Raw genomic sequence first — 22,749 nt, 5'->3', positions numbered from 1 at the left:
CAGATGTGTACCACCACCAGGCCTGGCTAGTTTTTTTTTTTTTTTTTTTTGTATTTTTAGTAGAGACAGTGTTTCGCCATGTTGGCCAGACTGGTTTCTCCTAGCTTAAGTGATCTGCCCTCCTTGGCCTCCCAAAGTGCTGGGATTACAGGTGTGAGCCACTGTGTCTGGCCTAATTCAACATTTTAACAAATAATCTAGTGCCTACTATGTGCAATTCACTGTATTCATATTTACATGAGTGGATCAATTATTAGTCCTATTTGTGAAATCCAAAGAAAGAATGTAACATTTGAGTTTATGTAAAAAGTGTTGGAAAAACTGTTTTCCCAAATGAGCTAAGATGGAGCAATGGGATTTTAGGGGTAGGCTTCACAAGTTACCTGCTAATCATTGATCTCAATGTAGGCTAACCCCGGGCAGTGAGAGATGGCCATTCGAGGGCACCACTGCAGAAGACCTGGCATTCTGCCTCCTTGTGGAGTCAGACTTTGGCCCCCTGCAGTGTTTGCCATTGTGGGGGCATCAGATGCTGATGGGCAGAATGAATGTGGAGGAAGTTGGCTTCACTAGGGCAAGGAATGAATGGCCACCACTGCTTTTGTGCCAAAAGACTGAGCCTCCCTGGGAGAGTGGACAAGAACAGGCTGGAGGAGGGGTGCCCTTCATCATCTTGTGAGCATCTGGGCCAAGTTCAGGGCTGGTGCTCTTGTTCAGATAGATTTAGCTGGTGGTGCAGAGATCCGTGAGCTTGCTTTTGCAGGACTTTAATGATATATAAAAGCAGCATGAAGTGATCCTGACTGTGGATTAATTTGGAGATGACTTTCTCTGTTGAAGAGTGGCAAGACTCTTGCAAGTTCTTAAAAATGCACTTGTTGATATGAGAATGAAAAGCAGTGGCTGAAGAACCAGTCTTCAATGGGCAAGGCTTCTCTGGTAAGTTAAACAAATTCAGGCTGGGATTTAGAGGAATTCGTGCTCGTGTAAGGATTAGGGCATGCCAAAGTAAAAACTCCAGTATGCAAAAGTATTACTGGGAGGCGATTTAGAAATACAGATACTTGCATTTATTTGACAGATCTGGAGCAGTTACTCTCTGCTGCAAAGGCTGCCACTCCAGATGCAAGAGGAAAGGGCCCTCATGATTTCTGTTTGACTGTGGCCACCAAGTTTAAATGCGGGAATGTAGGAATTACAAAAGCATGGAGGAAGAGTGGGAAGTTTTGAAACTCACTAATAACCTTGTAAACGGAAGAGCCTGTTTTAACCCCGAAAAAGGAATAAAAGACTTGAGTTTACATGAGAAGTGTTTAAAAAAAATTTCCGCTATACCCTTGCCTTCTGGTTAATTCCATTTTAAAATTGTAATTTATTTATTTATTTATTTATTTTTTTGAGACAGAGTCTCGCTCTGCCGCCCAGGCTGGAGTGCAGTGGCCGGATCTCAGCTCACTGCAAGCTCCGCCTCCCAGGTTTAAGCCATTCTCCTGCCTCAGCCTCCCGAGTAACTGGGACTACAGGCACCTGCCACCTCGCCCGGCTAGTTTTTTGTATTTTTTAGTAGAGACGGGGTTTCACCATGTTAGCCAGGATGGTCTCGATCTCCTGATCTCGTGATCCGCCCATCTTGGCCTCCCAAAGTGCTGGGATTACAGGCTTGAGCCACCGCGCCCGGCCTAAAATTGCAATTTAAAGCTAAATTAAAAGTAAGGCAATGTTGTGGCGGCATGGAGTGGAATACAGGTACCTGGCCCCCACTTCCCAAGATTTGGATTTAGCTGGTCTGGGATAGGTCCCCAATTCTGAATTTCTAACAAGCTCCCCGGTATGCCGATGCTGCTGGTGTGCACATCATACCTGGGGTGGCACTGAGTAAGAGGTTGTTAGTTTTCCATTTTTGCAGGTATTGAGTAGAGAATGGTTCTCACATTTGGCTGCATTAGAGTCAACTGGGGAGCTTTAAACAAGCCCTAGTATCCTGACTGCATCCCAGACCAACAACAGCAGAAAGTCACCTAAAAGCAAGCTCACGGATCTCTGCACCACCAGCTACATCCATCTGAACAAGAGCACCAGCTCTGAACTTGGCCCAGATGCTCACAAGATGATGAAGGCTATGGGGTTCAGGCATCTGTATTTTTAATAGCTTCGCACGTAGTTCAATGTGTAGCCGAGGTGAAGAACTGCTGCTCTGGGAGGAAATTATTTCAGGCAACGGCAACCAAAGGTCTTAGTCATCATGAGGTGTCAGAATCACTTTGGAGACCACGAATATTTTGTAACGCTTCCTGTTCTATCTTCAAATGAAATTCACAGACTGTATAATCTACTTACATGCATCATTAAAAAAAGTTCTTTCTGTAATATAAAGGAGGAACAAAAGAAGTTGAAAAAGGTAACTTTTGGTAAACAGACACACACACACCCACACGTACACCCCCCCACCCCAAACACACATATTCGATAGGTGAATGCTTGGGTGCGAGTTCTCTAGAAGACATAAGAAAGCATCAAGGTGTTTGTCCTGTAAGAATGTGATCCCCACAGCCCCAGAGCCAGGCCAAGCCTGGAGCACACGACCAGTGACTCAGACACCACCGGCTTGGTGTCATGGTGCCGTGATTTTCCATACTGGTGAAAAACGCTCAGTAAACTTCTGGACACGACAACACACATTGACTGACTCTGCGTTCCTGCATATTCCGCTCATACTAAGTACCAGGCAATAATGCTTTATGATTACATGTCAGAGATTTAGGGTCTACGGTAGGTAATTACCAACTGGTTGTTCATCGACATGCATTTCGGGCTGAATTTTGAGCATTTCAGAAATTCTAGCTTCCCTCTTCCTTCCCCCAAATGCGAAGATGTCTTCACTATAATTGAGCAATCACAAACGGCCCCCTCGAATGTCTCAGAGCTCCCTGTTGAACACTCATGTGGAATAAGGAGTGAAGGTGAGCCCACTGAAATGCACCCGACGCCAGGTGCATTCCACCTTCCACACCGCAGCAGCGTCCCGCAGGCCAGGGCTGGTGGGCGAAACTGTGGTGGGTGAAAACGCGGTGGGCTGGATAAAGGACTCCCACCCCAGATGGCCGCAGGGGTCCATTCAGGGGAGTGGAGAGAGAAGGGCTGCGGGCTTCCAGTCAAACTTTACCCTCACTGCAAGTTCAGGTTCAGGGCCCAGTCCCCGAGCATGAAAAGGGACCCTTATAGAAGAGATAAAGGAACCTCCTTCAAATCCCCTGCACCCGCGCCCCTCCCTCAAAGAGAATCCTGGGAAATATTTAGCGATCTCCAGTGCCCTCTAGTGGCAGATACTTGTCATGCCAGGCACCAAAAGATGGTTAGTTTAATTTTTATTGTTTAAAAACATCACACAAGCCCATGCAGGTTTATACGGTAACAATCTCAAACTTTCCTGCATTTCCTTTTATCATCCCAATCTTATTACACCCGAGAGAACATTTCCATTCCTTTCCTATGCATTTACAAATAATATATATGTATATTATATATTCGTTTCTATATGTTACACAGAGATGTAGACATGTAGAAACATATATGTGCACATATGCTTATGTACTTATACATAATCATAAAATATATTTTGTATGGCATATATGTATATTTTATATTTACAAGTGTAAAAATTTTAAAACTTTATATAAATATATAAAAATATAACACATTTAATTATATACTTTATACAATGTTTATATAAAGTTTGTTTATATTGATAATATATTTTTATGTACTATATAAAGTCTGAAAATATATTGTATAAGGTTTATTTTTATTTTTATTTGTTTATTTTGAGACTCTTTCTGTTGCCCAGGCTGGAATGCAATGGCACAGTTCACTGAAGCCCCGAACTCCTGGGCTCAAGGGATCCTCCCACCTCAGCCTCCAAAGCGGCTAGGACTACAGGTGCGAGTTGCCATGCCTAGCTAATTTTTTGTAGAGACAGAGTCTCCCTGCGACGCTCAGGCTAGTCTTGAACTACTGGGTTCAAGCAATCCTCCCGTCTTGGCCTCCCAAAGTGCTGGAATTACAGGTGTGAGCCACACGCCCAGCCTGAGGTTTTTAAACAGCAGTGATCTGACTGTTTCACTGCTGCATGGTGTTGTGCAGTGTGGAAATAACCTGATTGGTTTGATTTTTCTCCCCTACAGATGGACATTTAAATGGCTTTCATTTATCTTCTGTTACAAGAATACTTTGTAAATATACGTGAATTTTTCTATAAGAAACACTTCTAGCTTTTCATTTAAGTCAGAGACTCAAATCTGAAATGCAAAAGCTTGTAAAACTGTGAGGTGTTAGATATCATCCCGCCAAAGGAGTGAAGTGAACGGAAGTTTCATAAACTTGGAATGGAAGGGAAAGGCTGGACAGGAGTGGGATGGCACGGCTGAGAGGGAGATAGGAGGCTGGGTGTGGGGGAGGGGTGGGAAGTGTGGGATGGTGTGACTAAGAGGGAGATAGGAGGCTGGGTGTGGGGGAGGGGTGGGAGGCTGGGTGTGGGTGAGGGGTGGGAAGTGGGAACATTGTTTTCACCTAAAGCTGTATTCAGGCCCTGGGGTTTTTGTTTTTATATTTATTTAGAAAATAGATAAAACTTTAATCTGGTTCAAAATTCAACAACAGAAAGGTGTTAGATCTCATTTTCCTCATCCTTCTGTCTTCCAGCCACATCATTCTCCTCCACAGAGCCAACCAAAGTAATCGGTGTCTTCTGCATCCTTCCAGAGATAGTTCATGCATAAGCAAAAAAGCAAAACAACAACAACAACAACAAAAAACTTTCTTTCTCTTTCTTGTTTTCCCTTCAAAAACCACCAATAATCGTACCTGATATACATAGCCTGCCCCCTTTTCTCATTAAATAATGGGAGATTATGTCATTACGAAGAATCAGATTTCTTCATTCCCTTTGCCTGGCATTCCGTTATGTGGATGTGCTGTTATTTATTTCCAGTCCCCACCTGAAGGACACCTTGGTTGGTTCCAATCTTTTCTATGACAACAGTGCCACAATAAGTAGCCTTGTACAGCTGTCATTATGTGCATGTGTGGGGACACATGTAGGATATAGTCCTGATAGTGGAATTCCTGGCTCAGAGGGTATTTTTAAAAGAACTACAAGTCGCCGTCTGTGGAAGCCTTGCCAGTTTGTACACTTGTGTGATTCGCTTCACCTCTACCAGCACTGGAGTCATTGAGTGTTATGTTATTTGCCAACTGGATAAGTGAAAAATGGTATCTCAGGGCGCGTTATGGGACATGTTAAAGTACAAGTGCAGCCAAATATCTTTTCAAACACTGATGAGTTTTAGTGCCTTTCTTTAGAGGACTCTTGGGTGCTGGTCTTACTGACTTCGAGCCTCTTCCTCAATCTGTATTGCCTTAGCTGGCCCCAGTGCACTTTAGGGCATTACATGGATTTGGGTTTTTTATTTTTCATCCTGCTCTCCTTCCTTTGGGAGTGGCCCCCGAGGCTGGCATCTTCCCATTCCCCTTGCTTCCCTCCTATCTCTGTCTTAGCCACGCCATCCCACTCCTGTCCACAAGCCGGGTGCGTAAGCCATTTCAGAGGGACTTCACCTCACTGGAATGAACGTGGCAAGGGGCCTGGGTGTTGTGCTCCTCCCTCCATGGGCTCTGGGGCTCTGGCTCCCAGTTTGTGACCCGTGATCCTCTCTCATTCCATGTGCATGACCTCTCCGTCCGATAGCACAAGCAATTCTCAAACAGCCACTCCAGCTGGATGCTCCCAGGCAAGCCCTGCACTCTCCCAGCTTTACATTCTGGCCTGTGCTGCCCCCTCCATGTGTGATGCCCTCCTTGAGTCTGGCATGGGTGCATGGCTGTCTGCTCCAGCAGGTCAACCCTCGGGCACATGAACTTACCCTACACACGCTCTTGTGGCACCAGCTGTCTTTGTAGGTGGTGGCCACACCAGGAAACATTTCCTAGCCTCTTGTTTCTCTTGAAAATTGTGTCATCAGATCATAGCACATCGTAAACAGTTAAGAAGAAAATTAACATGTAAAATTAACAGAAGAAAGGGAAGAAAGAGAAAACGTAATCTGCCCCAAAGCTCTTCTTGACAGTTTTTTGGAGTGATTTCATATTATTTTAAGTTTTATGAAGAAAGTACAATTTTATTAATATTTGTATCTTGCTATTTCATATTCACTGCAATTCAATGTGTACAAGTTGCCACAGGGACACTAAGTGGTAAAGAGTTAATGGTCTTGCCATCCACTAAGTGCATGGAACCAGAACAAAACAGGGCCCTGATTCCCACTGCCCGAGGCCAAATTTCCATTCACGCCAAGCATGCTTTTCAGCATCTCCACTTTTAGTTGCTATTATCTCTCTGCCCTTGCTTCTTCCAGCACCCCAGGGAAAAAGCTCCATCACATTTTGGAGGGAAATAAAGAAATAGAACTAAAAACCTATTTGATTTCAGCTTTTGGTTGGTGGTTAATAACCGAGATAGCCCGGTTTGGAGTGCAGTGGTGCCATCATAGCTTACTGCAGCCTCGAATGCCTGGGCTCAAGCGATCCTTTGGCCTCAGCCTCCTGAGTTGCCTGGTTACTTAAAAAAATATTTTGTAAAGACAGGTGTCTCACTATGTTGCCCAGGCTGGTCTCGAACTCCTAACCTCAGGAGATCCTCCCGCCTTGGTCTCCCAAAGTGTTAGGATTATAGGTCTGAGCCACTACACCTGGCCCAAGCATTTACTTAAAGAGGTGGGATGACCAAAGAGTTCCTGGAGGGAAGCTAGCTTTCACCTGTCTTCCTGTTACCTGGAAGGTGCTGTTTGTGAATTCAGGATTCATCTGTCCACATTGATGGTTTTCTTAGCTTGTGAGGTTACTGAAATGCAATTATTATAGATTGAAAACTTTCCCCAGTGGCCCCTTGAGAACGGTTGAATAATGTCGTGTGATCTCTATAACCTTCCTCTGAAGTAGGCATGGTCACTCTCTCCTTTAATGATGAGAAAAACAGGGAAGAGAAGTCCATAGGAGGATGGAAACTTGGCCTCGGGCAGTGGGAATCAGGGCCCTGTTCTGTTCTGGTTCCATGCGCTTAGTGGTTGGGAAGACCGCTAGTTCTTTACCACTTAGTGTCACCGTGGCAGCTTTTACACATTGAATTGCAGTGAATATGAAATAGCAAGATAAAAATATTAATAAAATTGTACTTTCTGCATAAAGCTTAAAATAATGTGAAGTCACTCAAAAAATGGTCAAGAACAGCTTTGGGGCAGTTCCCTCCCTCCCTCCCTTCCTTCCTCCCTTCCCACGGAGAGATTCTTACAGGGAGGCCTATGGGATCCTGCTTAACTGTAGTTTTGGAGGCAAATGCTATGTGGGGGCTTGTAGGAGGCAGCGCTGTGCTTGCTGGAGTTAAGCTCTAACCTGAGTTGGGTTTGCATCCAGCTACTGGTTGACCCAGGGAGGTCTCCAGCTGCTGCTTGGAAACCAACAAAAAGAGTAGCGAGTTCCAGAAACACTGGAGTAAGATGGGACTTGGTGATAAAAAGTCTTTCTGGAGGAAAGGGAAAACACTCCCATTTTATTTTCTGTGAAATCTGGTGGCCAATGAAACCACTTCCCATTGACTTGGGTGGGGAAGGCAGATACTTAGATTCATGTTCCCAAAGAAGAACATTATGCAGTGGAAGATGTAGCTTCACAGTATGTCCCACTCTGTCAGGACTCTGTGCTGCACATAGACTCTGATGTGAATTGGCGTTCTTCCTCCCTGGGGTTGTGCAGTGCCCAGCCTGAGCAGCTGTATACTCCAGCCCTGGATAGGTTGATTTGTTTAAGGAAGGCTGTTTGCTAGCAGGTAGATGGAGATAATGCATTTTATATGTAGAGTTAGTGTCTTTTAAAAAGAGAAAGCTCAAAAAGCCTGAAGACATAAAAAGCAATCTATTCACTCCTGCACCTCTTCCTCCTGCAGACACTGAGATCTGCCCCGGCAGCTCTGATCTGGGGGCTCCCTGTAGGTGCAAAGACCTGGTTCTTCAGACTCCATCCATGGAAGGAGGGAACACCAGTCGCAGGGAAGTGGGCTCTGCATGGGGTTCCAGACACAGTAAAACAGGGCCTGGCACAGGTAGAATGGGGGAATAGGGGGCCCTAGTCAAAGGGCAGGGCAGCCTCAAAGTTGACCCCAAGGCTGGGACCGGGGGATACTTCTGCTCCCTTCTGCACCCAGAGTCGGAAGAAACAGTTCATTCTTCTTAACCCTTTCTTTGAATCATCCCTGCAACTTGGCATCCCTGAAACCACATAGGGAAATCACTCCTGTTGTAAACCCTTTCTTGGTGGCCCCTTGTGGCAGCAGTGACTTAAAGTCTCATCACTCATGGTAGTTGTGTTCCATAAAGCTGCCATGAACACCGAACTAGTAGACGCTGAATCGTTGCTCCTAAGAGAAGCATAGAGTTAGATTCCTGCTAGCCTCTGGTCACGTTTTGTCAACTGATCAGTACATAACCTCGTTCTATGTATGTTTCTGTTGACAGATGCCTTGTTTGAGGTTTAGTGTGAATCCATTAGCACTAAACTCAGGACCAGCAACGCTGTGACTCAGGCCTGAAGGAAGCTTTTCTAGCACATGAGTTTCCTCTGTAAGGTACCTCACAGCCTCTCGTGCCTGGGAACTCTAGCCAGCACTGCAACACGATGCCTGGGGCCATTATAAATGTGAAATCACCAAAGAAACCCCACAAAAATGTGAAAATCATGGCACTAAATAGATCACAAAAAGAATGCTTATTTGCAGTATGAGAACTGGAACCAGAAGGTAAGATGTCACTGTGTTCTTCCTCAGCACTGGGTGACTCAAATTTCTCTCCACTCTGCCGGTGTCTTTGAGTGACCAGGAAATTGCTGGGAATATTGATTTTGGGATAAGAAATACATTTTATTGAGTAGCTAAATTTGCAAATATGGAATCCACAAATAATAAGGGTTGTCTGCATCTTGAGTTAATTGCCATTTAAAAAAAATGTCCTTTTCCAGTTCGTCCATTCACCATGGTCCAGGTCTCAAAAGTGATTCCTCCCAGGAGTCAGGTGGGCAGTGCAAAGGTCGGGTGGAACAGAGGTCACTGGCCTTGTCCAAAGGAGGCAGCAGCTCCTCTCCTCCTGCAAGCTTGGCAGGGGTTGGGGCCCCATGATTTTTACTTGGGAGGGTCCCAAGGTGGCATCTGTGTGAGTGTGGCCAGGGATGTCTCTGGAAGAGGAGGTTGCAAATTGAGATTTTCTGTTTATTTGGAGGGTGAATTTGGGGTGTTGAAGGGCACTGGGAGGTCTAGGGCTTCCTATGTCTTCCCTTAGTGCTACCTCTGGGACTCCATTTTGTCAGAGTTCCTGGTATTTCATGAGAAAGGTGGAAATCCAGGTTTTTTTTTTTTTTTTTTTAATTAGAAATGTCAGGATTTAAAAATATAAACAGCTAACTAAAAAATCGAAAATCTCTAACCATTGTGCAAGCAAATGAAACAGGCATAATAAACATGAGCTACCATGTTCCTAGGTGCCTGGTCAGCTGGGATACAGGTGAGAGGCTGACGGCAGGTGCAGGTGACCCCCTTACCCACTGCCTGTCCATTCTATGTGTTGTTGCTTGGACCCATTAACATTGTCTGCCACATATTTCTGTTTGGAGAAAGTTCTGCTACTGTGGGTGAGTCTTGTCTATACTGAAGGCAGGGTTGAGCTGCAGTCAGTTACAAAGTCTACCTTCAGTGGGATATTGTAAGGGTTCATATGAATTGAATTAACAATATTTTTATATCCGAGGCTACACAATCCTAAAGGAAATGTGACTTCTATAGAGAGAATGAAGATGTTCCTAGCACTTTCAAGTATATCGAGCGTTCCTCCAATAAGTGTATTTTTTTCATCTTGTGCATCTTGTGTGTGAAAGCTTTCTGTGAGGTTATGTCCATGAAAACACATGCCTTTTTTCTTTTCCTAATAAAAGCAGAATAATGAAAGATAAGGATAAGGTTACACCATGGCTACAGTGGTTGTCAACAAGCCTTTTGAGATTGTCTTTTTCTGTTGAAATCGGTTAATGAATTGGAGTTTTCCACTGAGCTCACACAAGGTAGCTTTTCAGATCTGGGGGCAGATAATCAGAGACATTTTTTTCCATGCAGCATGTTGAAGGGCATCCTTTGGTCTTGTGGCTCTACCAACTCGGTCTGGTCCAGGACCAATCTTGCTAATTACCACAGGTGGACCTTTGGCCCAAGGAAACAAACAAGGCTTTGGGGCACTTCTCCGTGGCCGCCTTGGGACCGTTCAGAAGCGATGAGCCGCCAATCTGGAAGCCGCTTGGGTGATAATGATTCTCGAATGGGCTTTTATGTGGACGAGCAACATGACCTAAGGCACCAGGGACACCAGAAAGGACACTTTTTATGCAGCTTGAGATGTGAGTAGAGAGCAAAAGAGATTTCAAAAGATGAGCACCGCCGCTCTCTCAACATTATAAAGTGTCTTCTGAGTGACAACAGTACATCCTTGTGCACGAATTGCACTTAAGCTTGGTATTTTTGGAAAATGACAATCTGTGTTTTCTGGTTACTATGGACCCAGTGTGGGCCTAGAGGTTTTATGTGTGCAGGACCTCATTCATGTAACCCTTTCAGTGATTGGGAGAGGCAGGAGTGGTTCTTGCCACCATTTTACAGGGGAGGAGACTGAGGTCCCTGAGCTAGTGAAGGATCCAGCTGGGACTCTCGAGCTCAAGTCTGTGGATCCCAAAGCTTGTGCTTGTTGAGGCTCAAGAGACGATAGAACTTGCAGTGGCTTGGATGTGGCAGGAACTCATTTCACTTGTCTTCTCTCAAGACATGGGTGGTGGGAGTCATCAGGCTGACAGAGCATCTGACGGGAAGTTCAAAGAACTTTAGCCTGTTTAGCAGTGTGTTTGGAATCACCTTGTAGGGTTGACCTTAAATCATGGGGATTTTTGCAAATTCATTATCAATGTAAAAAAAAAAAAAAAAAAGCCTGTTAGTGATGCCAGGGGAGGGCCATTGTGGATTACCGCTTGATTAATCATGGCTGAGTAGGGAGAGTTGCTGTCATTTTTCTTTTTGGCTGAGTAGGGAGAGTTGCTGTCATTTTCCTTTTTCTTTTGTTTCTGTGAAGCTCCTCACCTTCTATCTCAGCCAGATGTCTTCATCAACCCCATCGCCTTCCAGCTCCTTGGGAAACTTACCACATGTTTTCTTTTTGCTTTTGAATAGTCTTTTTCTGTCAACTGGACCCTTCTTATTTCCTTTTTCACCAATGTTGCGAAAGTTGAAAGAATTGTACAGAGAACATCACACACTTACCACCCAGATGCCACAATTGGCATTTGCTGTATGTGCCAGATCACACATCTGCTCTTCTGTCCATTCTTCTAACCACCCGCCAAGACTTTAAAAACATGCGTTTCAAAGCAAGTTGCAGACATTTTACACTCACTTCCTAAACACTTCAGCCTGCACACCACTGACCAGATTTCAAGATTCATTTTTGTTTCTTTTCTGTTAAGTAAAAATTTACAGTGAAATGCATAATTCTCACATGTAGCATTGGGCAAGTTTCCCCCATTGGCTTTTAATACATCTGCTAATCTCTTCTATTACAAAATCAAGCCAAATCTGCCCACATCTCAGGCCCGTTCAGCTACTGCCCCGAGTTGCTCCTCCTCATTTCCATTCAGATTTTTTGATAGCATTGTCCCCGTTTCTTCCTTCCAGCCTCTCCCTGCACACATCTGGCCCATTCCCTACCCATCCTGGCATCTTCACTGAGGTTACCAATTCCTTCTGTGTCACCAAATCAAGGGATATTTTCTAGTCGTCACTCTCCTTAGCCCTCGGTGGCACCTCAAGCTGCTTTCCTCCGGACACACTCCCTTGCCTGACTTGCAGGGTGTGACGCTCCCTGGGCTTTCCCCACAGCCCTCTGGCCACATTCTCTCATTGAAGTCTCCTTTGCCATTTTCTCGTCTGCATTAAGTATTGGAATTGCTTAGGGCTCAGCAATTCCATACTTTTTTTCTGACTCCATATTTTCACAGACATTGATCTCATCCTCTTCTGTGGTTTCCATTTCCACCCTCTTACCCACAACCCTCACATCTGCTTGCTGCCTGGCATCTCTCCTGCAGCTCTAGGCCTGTATTCCAGCTCAGTGCTCCTTCCTGGATGGTCCAGAAGCACCTAACATGTTCATGTCCAAAACCTGACTCAATCTTTCCTCTTCACACCGGTTCTCTGTCTTAGTCCATTTTGTGTTGCTAGAATGGAATATCTGAAGCTGGGTCATTTATAAAGAAAAAAAGGTTTGTTTGGCTCATGATTCTGATGGTTGGAGAGTTCATGATTGCGTCTCTGCATCTGGTGAGGGCTTCAGGCTGCTTCCACTCACAGTGAAAGGGGAACCCCGACTCGCAGAGATCACTGGTGAGAGAGGAAGCAAAAGAGAGTGGGGAGCTGCCAGGCTCTTTTTAACAAGCAACTCTTGCTGGAACTAATAGAGTGAGAACTCACTCACTCCCATGGGAGGGCATTGCTCTATTCATGGGGGATCTACCCCATGACCCCAACACCTCCCACTAGTCCCCACTTCCCAGCACTGACACACTGGAATCGACTTCAACAGGAGATTTGGTGGAAACAAACCATGTTCAAAGCACGGCGTGCTCCTCTATGATTCCCCCAGCACAGGGAGTGGCATTACCATTAACCCAGGGGGCATCACTGGCCTCTCCTCCACTGCCAAATTGTATTGATTTTGCTTCTCACAATTTTGTCTTGATGCCGACTTCTGCTTCTCTCCACCGCCATAGTCAGGGTTCATATCTAGCTGGGTTTCCCACCCTCTAGACGCCCTCCCAACATGCATTCTCCACCCAGCAGCCAGAGTTCTGTTCTCAAAACACTAGTCTGGTTCTGATGCTCCCCTGCATACACCAGCCAGTGGATTTCCAGTGCCTTCTGTCTTTGCAGGGATTGCAAGGATCTTCTGGGTCAGGCCTCTACCCACCTCTTCAGGCCCCTCTCTCTACCCCCGACCCCACCACTCTCTGTTCTCCAACCTTACCAGCCCATCATGGCTTGGTTCCTCTCATGGCTGACCTCTGCCCATGCTCTTCCCTCTTCAGGAAGCTCTTGCCCCTCTCCTTGCCTGCCCAGGCCTCCCTGTGTGCACAACTTGTCCTGCAAATGCCTCCCTCATGTTATGTGTCTTACGACGCCACATGCCTCTCCTTTCAGATACTTAGGATGGCCACACTTTTACATTTCACTGTGAGCATCTTTGATTAATGTCCTCTTCCTCGTGGAAGCTTCATGACAGTATTTTTTTCCTTTGCCTTTGTTGGATCTTCAACACCTAGTGAAATGCCTGACACATATTAGACACACAACTGTGTGCTGACTGAATACATGAAATTTCATTCTTTACATATTCCTAATTTTTTAATGGAAGGCAATTAATGTTAGCCAAGGTACCAAAATTGGAGAATTACTGTAATAGCTGTGGTTCAGATTTTTGAAAATATTTTGATAAATCTGGGACATCTAGTTCCTTGGGCAGGAAACAAAGGCTCACTCATGTCACCTCAGTTTTTAAAAAAATTTGGACAGTGGTCATATGCTCTGTGGCTTACAGAGCAGGGGCAGGAGACCTGGAGCCTGGCTATTAAGGGTGAATGCCTCCTGGTTATGCTGTTATTCTTGTTTGCAGAATGGGACAGTCACATGCCCCTAGGGTTTCCAGGACTTGTGAGAATGGGATAATATTTATGTGTCTCTGCAAAACAGTAAAATCACATTAGTCCACTGCGGAAGGGGCAATCATGTTTAGGATCAAGATTCCACCAAATTTTCCTGTTTTGTCTTGCAAAGGGCAGGACACCACTCCTTGGACCATAGTGGGAGGGGCTGCTCTATTGGGTCATCCTGCTTTGGAGACTTGAGAACTGGGCTGAATCAGGGTCACTCTTATTATTATTAATGTTGCAATGATTGGTATTTCACTAGGACTGGCTCTCTGTAAGCTCTGGCCATCCCATTGGGCTTCAGTGGCCTGCAAGAGCTTGGCCATGATGCTCCAGCTGAAGGGCGCTTTGGTCCCTGGTCCCAGGGTGACGGGCAGCTCAGTGGGAATGTACCTCCATCCGAAAGCACAGGGAGCTGGTAACCCAGGGGATGGGCTCTCCAGAAGCTGCCAACCCAATACTTCTGGGAATTGGCTTTCTTTTTTCCTTGTTGTGGAAACCTCACCAGCTGCTTCATGGGGGAGGTTAATTAATGCAATTGACAACAAATGCCTTAATTGCAGATGTTTAGAGAGACACTTTACTATTATTATTGTTATTATTGTTTTGTGTGCAACTCTCCGCACACTTGGATATCTCTTTATTAAAGCAAATAAAACCATAATTAGGTGCAGCCCAATTCAAACAGCAGCAGCTTGGAGCAGGAAACCATAATTCAAGAACAAGAGGCGTTCTCGACAAATATTATGTTGTCTGCCTAGTAACTGGTTGTGTGCCAGGGTGCTGTGAGCCGCTTCAGAAGAGCTCTTACCTGCTTTCTCTAAAGCCTGGACAGACGGGGGAGGCCGGGTTGAAGGAGACAGGCCGTGGGGAGCCAGGGCCATGCTGGTAGCCCCCTCAGAGAACAGGCCGCTGAACAAGCCCACAGGCCACTGGAGCTTGTATTCCAGGAGGCTTTGATCAGAAGCTGGGAATTACACAGGAGCTGGGAGTTAAGGGAAAAGAAAAGGAAGACAGTTTACTGCTCTTAAATTGTGGTTTTGGAGGATTAGAAGAAAGGAACCAGACATCAGGTCAGCATTTCAAGGCGAAACAATTGAGAAAACACACATTCCAGGCCTTGACCATGGATCAAGGCCTTGACCGTGAAGTCTTTAGCTGTGTTTCCCGATTGCACAGACGGCTTATAGTGTGAAGTTGTGTGCATCGATATGCTAATGACGGCCTCTTTAAGTGAAATTAATGCCCGGATTGTGTGCTTAGAGCAGCCCTTCATTATTCCCTGTGATATGAAGATGTGTTGGAGATTCTTCCCGGCCTCTCAGTGACACTCTTCATACAAAATTTATCTCTTTTATGGGTTTGAAGCTCTTTCAGATACATATCAAAGACCTTTCCATGCCTCTACCCTGCATAATATATTCTGCAACAGCTTATAATAAATCATCCTCCTTCCCTGACTGGTTAGCCGTGAGCAAACATGGCTATTGCTGGCACCGAAAGGATGTGAGATCCTCATATTTAATGCTTTGCCTCTTGTGTTACTGCTGTCTGTCCTTCCATCTTCCCTGGGGAGCCCCACAAAATGGCAAGGGGCTGGAGTCACCTCCAGTGCTGTCTGGGTTTAAAGCCACTGTCCGGGTTGATGACATAGGAAATGTAATATGCTGTTCTTTCGTGTTGAAATAATCTTTTCCTCTCTTTTGCCTCATTTTCTGATTTCACAAGGAGACATGGCACAGGTGCCCACTGTATTTCCAAGGGACTGAGGTTGACAAGGGTGACCATATTGGTGGTTGCTTGTGAGCTGAGCATAGATGGGCATTGTTGCATCTGGTTGAGGAGAGAAATCAAATAGAACAAAGGGAAAGATTGTCCAAAATGGTGGTCTCTGGGCTAGGAACTGCACCATGGCTGCTGGCTGCTAACACGGGAGGCGGATCCCACTCTAACATGGGTGACTTGGGAGAAAGCCTCCCTCAGAGAGGTTCCCTGTGTGGGCACAGAGGGATCACGCTTTCCGATGCTCACGAGTCAATGGTGCTCTTATGTTTTGTGTGAGTGGTGGAGTAGAAGGACAAGTATTTTTTTTTTTTTTTTAAAGAAACAGAATTTGCTTTTGGTGGGGTTATTCCCAAAGGCCAATGTGTGTTAAAGGAAATGCACCCTGTGATGGATATGGCTAGCTGCACCCCATTTCCTCACCCAAATTTGCTTGCTTTTTCTTCTGTAGAAATTTATAGCTGGAGAGATGGTTGCATAGAACAAATGGGACATTTTCCAGATTCCCTTGCAGCTAGCTGTGGTCATTGAGGTTGACCAAAGATTAAGTAAAATTCCCAAAGTCATACAGCTAGAAAACCAACAGAGGCAATATTTGAACCCATATCTGTTTGATTCCAAAACCAGTGATCTTTATTATCTCCTTTCATTCTCTTAGAGGATGGAGAATTTCAATCAGGTAGTTTTTAAAATTTCCAGAGAATAAAGAATACACTTGACAAAATGACTTACCTTATATTTATAGTAGTATTATTAACTACAGACAATCTATTGAATAGGTAACATATATTACTATAAATCAACAAATAAAAACATATCATTGGGACAACTACTGGATGGTTTTTCATAAATTATAAAAGTAGTTCAATTAGCTTTATTGAGGTATAATTTACACAGAATAGAATCTGTAGACTTTTGGTGGATAGCTTGATTAGTCTGGCAAATGTACACAGTCATATAACCATCTTCACAATCAAGACATAGGATATTTCCATTACTCCAAAAGCTCTCCAGGCTGCTATGTATTCAGCCCGTCCTTGCAACTCCAGCACCTGGTAAACACTGACCCATTTTCTGGGACTATTGTTTTGCCTTTTCTAGAACTTCATGTATATGAATTAACTCTTGCTTTCTGATTATTATATTGGTGCCGTTTTTATTAGAAGATTATTTTGGAGTAGAAAGTTTGGGGTTTTCCTTTATAGCACTGCAGAATGAAGTCATGTAGACCAAGTGGCTGTTGCTTTACAGACTCAGTCCAGTGCTGTTTTCCCTATTGCAGAGGGAATGGGATTTACATTGTAAGCAGCCCTAAAAAATGGCCATGCACTTCCTGAGAGCCGCTCTGCCAGTTACCTAAACTAAGCCACTAGAATTTACTGATGACACTTGTGAGTAGGTGAACTCTTGATGCACTTAAAGAGGAATGTTTAATATTTGTGAAGAATATTGGAAATGTCCGAGTCAGAGCAGGTTAATTGGATGCATGCAGTAGTTGGGAGGTGGACTGAGGACGCTTCCAAGCTCTGAAGGCTCTTCCAAAAGTCCCATGACTTGCTCAAAGTCTGAGGCCCCTGCTAAGTTAGCAAATGTTTTTTCCAAGTGTAGATGTGAAAAAATGCAGCATTGTCTGTCTACAGTTCTCACCAGAGCCAGACCTGCAAAGTCAGGCACCTCTGCTGTCAGCTGTGTTAGGTGTTATTCTTGGAGTCCTGTGGACAGCACCAGGGTCTTGACTACAAAAGCCAGTCATGGCTGGACTCCCTCAGACGCTTCCCCACATCTGCCTCATGTTGACTTATAACCCTTGAGTAGGTAGGGCTAAGAAGACGACTTCTATTTCAGGGTATTTTAATTTGGATTTCCCCAGAATCAGATCCTGAGACAAAGATTCGAGTGATGATCTGGATAAACATCCTCAGGGGATGGGGCAGTGTGACAGGGAAGGGAAGCCAGTTACATCGGCAACGGGAGCACAGTTCCTCTAGGAAACTCTGGGAGATGGTGGCGAGCTCACAAGGAAGAGGCCAAGAAGCTGAGGTCCTTGTGCTCCCAATCCCTGTCTGTGGCTGGGTGAGGGCTGCGTCCGGGAGCATCAGATCGCCAGGACGCCTGGCTCACCCTGCGGGCTTGTGGTCAGCGCATTCCAGAGCACACAGGAAGCAGCCTTTGGTGTGCAAGGGCAGCACTGAGGGGCTTGGGCAGGGCACCTGCAGGGACTGCTACGCAGACCATACTAGGTTCCCTTCTTCATGCACTGTCTAAACCATGACTACCTCCCTGCACCAGCCATACACATTGTGTTCCTCATCGGTTTGCACTGGGCCGTGGCTCTTTAGTATCTCACCATTATTGCCTTTTCTAGAAGACTTCAAGGATCTGCCTAGATAACTCCTCCTCAGCCATCAGATCTCATCTAAGCACGCTTTTCTCTGAAAGGCTTTCCCTGGCATCCTGATGAGCGCAAGTCCCCCTGCCACATGCTGAGGGGTTGTTGGTGGACAGGCCTGCCCAGTGCTCCTCAAGAGGCTTTTCAGCTGAAAAACACATTTTCCAGACTCCCATGGGACTGGGATTTATGGATTTCTTTCTTTCTTCTTTTTGAGACGTCATTGGAAAGTGTCTCTGTAGCACAGGTGGAGTGGAGCCTGCCTTCTGATTCTTCCACTTTGTGCTTTCTGCATTCCTGTGCATTCCTGGCAAGCAGACCTGGAGATGTGGGGTTGTTCTGTGGTTCCTTTCCAGCAGTCAAATTTTGTAGTGTCAAGAGATCAATGGAGGGAAGGTCACTCATGATTTTGCCCTTGTGTATCTGTCTGGTGTGCTGTGGTTTAGACCAATAGTTGAGATGATAATGGTTTCCTTATTGATCTTTGGATCACGGAAAAGGTGGTGTGTTCCCAGAGCCTCTCGATTCTCTGTCTCCCTGATGGTCCCATGGTTTGTGGTTGTCCTTGAGGAACAGGCGCATGGTATTGCTGAGAGTAACCGGAAGTCTAACCTACAATCTGCTCCTCCCACTCTTCCAAAGATTTTGTAAGCACTCAGCCCACCAATTAAATACTCTTTGCTAAAAAATAAGATATGATGACTTATGTCTCCTAAAATTGAACTTTAGTGGGTATATCTCATTACACAAATACTTCTTTTTGTTTTGTTTTATTTTGAAAATTAACACATAATAATTGTACCTATTTATGGGTACAATATGATGTTTTGTTACATGCATACCTTGTGTAATGATCAAATCAGGGTAATTAGCATATCTGTCACTTCATGCATTTATCATTTCTTTGTGGTGAGAATAATCAGAAACCTCTCTTCTAGCTATTTTGAAATATACATTATATTATTGTTAACTACAGTTGCCTTACTGTATCTTTTAAATTTTATTTTTATTTTCCACATACTTCTACTTGGAAGCAGTTTTATAATTATTTGTGGGAGTATATAAAATAGGGGTTGTCTATTGAGAAGGTCCCATGACGATGGAGTTACATCAGCTTTAGCTAGTATAATAACTTAGGGCAATGGTTCTCAAACAGCGGTGACTTTGTCCCCCAGGAGACATTTGGGAATATCTGGAGACTTGGGAAATCAAAATTGAGACAGGCGCTTTTGGCATCAAGTGGGTAAAGGACGGGGACACTGCTTGGCATCCTAGAGTGTACAGGACAGCACCGACCGTAACGAGTCCTACAGCCCAAACTGTCAATGGTGCTGAGGTTAAGAAACTCGGGTTTATGGATTTCTTTCTTTCTTTCTTTCTTTCTTTTGAGACAGGATTTCACTCCCGTAGCTCAGTCTGGAATGCAGTGGCACAATCTTGGCTCACTGTGTTTGGGGGATCCTCCAACTCAGCCTCCCAAGCAGCTGAGACTACAGGTGCACACCATCACACCCAGCTAATTTTTTGTAATTTTAATAGAGAGGAGCTTTAGCCCTGTTGCCCAGGCTGGTCTCGAACTCCTGTGCTCAAGTGATCTGCCTGCCTTGGACTCTCAAAGTGCTAGGTTTGGGTCAGGCGAGGTGGCTCATGCCTGTAATCCCAGCACTTTGGGAAGCCGAGGCAGATGGATCACCTGAGGTCAGGGGTTCAAAACCAGCCTGGCTAACTTGGTGAAATCCTGTTTCTACTAAAAATACAAAATATTAGCCAAGTGTGGTGGCGGTGCCTGTAAGCCAGCTACTTGGGAGGCTGAGGCAGGAGAATCGCTTGAACCTGGGAGGCAGAGGTTGCAGTGGGCCGAGATCACACCATTGCATTCCATCACTCTTGGGAAACAAGAGTGAAACTCTATCTCAAAGAAAAAAAAAAGTGCTAGGATTACAGGCATGAGCCACCATAACTGGCTGGTTTTCTGAAACTATGTCAGATAGTGTACAGGATCTTTGGGAAAGCAGAGAGCTTGGTGAAATGCACAAGCATAACCCAGACTGCTCCAGGAATCTTTCTGATGCTGCCGTCCCATGCCTTTAAGGACTAGATGCCAGAAGCCCTCCTGGGCAGGGGCATGATTATTGATCCTTACTGTGCAGAGAAGGACATGGAGGTACGCTTGTCTTGACAAAGCTTGGGTCTGTTCTAGTCCATGCTTTCCTGGACTCCCACACTCTTCCTTTTGTAGGACGTCTGTTTGGAAAAAAATCACTAATAACCTGACTGAATGACTTGTAAGTCCTAGCAAGTAATAGAATGGCATTTGTCTCTTTTATCCAAATTGGTAATGTTTTGAAAGATTTTATGACTTTAAGGTAGTCATTTTGTCTAGACATATTACTGTGTGGGGAGGTGTTATATATTTATGCACATATCGGCTATTTAATTTTTAGATAATTCAAGAATATATTATCATCATAGAAAACATCAGACAATAAAGAAGTACAAAGAGAAAAAAGTGAAAATGCCATTTAAACCCCTCTCCCTCTTCACTTTCAACCCCACCGCCCTTCCCAAAGGGACCTGCAGTTACATTCTGGTGTATATTCTAGATATTTGGTGTGCATATATTTTCTATGTGTTTACATGTGCTAACATGCATGTAGAAAAGGCATGGTCTTGTTTTCAGGATTTGTCTACTCCTTGTGATCATATGCATTATTTTGCAACTTCCTTTCTCCATCCCCCTCCCACACTTTCTTTTTCTTTTAGCTTGATGTGTCTTGAAGAACTTTATACCCAGGAATGTCTGGCTTCACCTCATCCTATTGGCTGCTGCGTAGTGTGGCTTGGGACAGATATGCTGTATTCAGGCAACTACAGAGTGGTGATCACAAGCTCTCAACCTGCTGTCAGCCTGCTGGGGTTGAAATTGTGGCTTCACCCTTTGTAAATACGTGACCTTGGATCCTTTACTTAGCTTCCCTGTTGCCTGTTTTTCTCATCTGTGGCCTGGTTCTTCATCTGTTAAAAAAATTGTGAGCCTGTTGAAGTCATCCACTTCTGACAGATTAATACGATGTGATTATACTGTAGACACCATCTACCCATTTTCCCTGGGTCTTGATATGAGAATGGATGCAGTTTGAATTGCACTGAAAGCTTATTTCTTCTTTTCTAAAATTTTCTTTTCCCTAGCAAAAGAATTCTAAGAAGATGTAGTTGAAACCCAGGTTTTGAAAATTCCGAGCTTAAGAAATTATATTTTATATAGTTTCCTAGAAAATTTTCCTTTATGACCTGCTGGCTACAGGCAGGATATCAGTTGATTCCAATGATTCTTTATTTCACCTTGGCATGCCTTTTATCAGAAATCATATGGAAACTTTTTAATTTATGGGCTTTTATTGCAATCCTCAATTCACCCTGAGTAGTCTATTATGAAGTGTTCTAGAGGTTCTTATTGTCCCTTATCAGAGAATTGTATCTCGGCGCAATTCGTCTGTAGTCATTCTTCACAGAGAAAATCTTTCATATTACCTTTCTTTCATCATATAACGACAACTCTTGAATACATCATTATTCCACAATGAGCTTATAAATTATTATCATTAGGCAATTTTTCATATAATCTGATTTTATAAACTGTTTCTTTTTATTATCGTTAGAGGGGAACCAGTAAATGCATCTATCTGTTTTGATCCACCGTGATAACAGTAATAGAAAAACTAAGTAAGGACATCTTACTGAGTCGCAAACATACTGGATTTGTAATGACTTCAGACCAGGATATTCATGTGCAAATAGCCCAGCAGCATGGCCCTCTCTTATGAGTCACAGTGCCACCCATAGTGGCATCTTAATTGGTAATGCTGAGTTACTCAGATGTCTTAAACTGGATTTTTTTTTTCCCCACAGAAATGAGTTTTTATTTTTATTTTTTTCTTTTTTGTTTTGAGACAGGGTCTTGCTCTGTCACCCAGTCTGGAGTGCAGTGATATGATCATGGCTTACTTGAACTTCTGGGTTCAAGCAATCCTCCCATCTCAGCCTCCAGAATAGCTGGGACTATAAGCATGCATCATCACACTTGGCTATTTTTTTGATTTTTTATAGGGACGAGGTCTCACCATGTTGCCCAGGCAAGTCTTGACCTCCTGGGCTCAAGCAGTCCTCCCACCTCTGCCTCCCAAAGTGCTGGGATTACAGGATTACAGGCGTAAGCCACTGTGCCTGACTTCCAGATTTGCATCTTAAAGGTCTGTTCCATTGAAGTAAGTTTTAAAAATGTAAAATAAAATATTTTTAAATGAAGAAAAAGCCAAAGTAGATTACTTAGGAATATGTGATTTGCTATGTGTAATGGTAACCCAAGACCCCTCACCTTCGACCTATCTGCCTCCCCAAAACCTACTTACCTGTTCTTAGAGAATGAACATTTTTTTCATATAGAAGTAGGAAGGTACATTTTTCACATATGGCTTTTAGATCAGCATTGTCCAACAGAGCTTACTGTTCTGATGATATGCATATTTATCTTCGGTTCTGTTCAGTATGGTAGTGGTGGCTGCATGTAACATTGAGCTTGTGGAATGTGGCTGGTGCTACTGAGGAACTGAATTTTAAATTTTATTTGACTTTAACACTTAAATAGTTTCACGTGGCTAGTGGCTATTGTCTTGGATAGTGCAGTTTTAGGTTGTCCTTAGTTGTAGTATGTATATTCTGTGTTACTGCTTGTTTCCAATAGTATGGAT

The 22,749-nt window shown here is 44.3% G+C and overlaps 1 long non-coding RNA gene across 1 annotated transcript in view; it reads left to right on the top strand.

Moving 5' to 3' along the window:
* Nucleotides 1-715: 715 nt before the first annotated feature.
* LOC111526242 overlaps nucleotides 716-22,749 on the top strand; it is a 43,202-nt gene continuing 21,168 nt past the window's right edge. The window contains exon 1 of the long non-coding RNA XR_002726305.1: nucleotides 716-939. This is a non-coding gene — a long non-coding RNA (uncharacterized LOC111526242). The remainder of the gene's footprint in view (nucleotides 940-22,749) is intronic.

This window comes from Piliocolobus tephrosceles, chromosome 20 (genome assembly GCF_002776525.5).
Source record: "Piliocolobus tephrosceles isolate RC106 chromosome 20, ASM277652v3, whole genome shotgun sequence".
Lineage (NCBI taxonomy): Eukaryota > Metazoa > Chordata > Mammalia > Primates > Cercopithecidae > Piliocolobus > Piliocolobus tephrosceles.
Note: the sequence above shows the minus strand (reverse complement) of the source record. Positions and strands in the feature narration are given on the sequence as shown.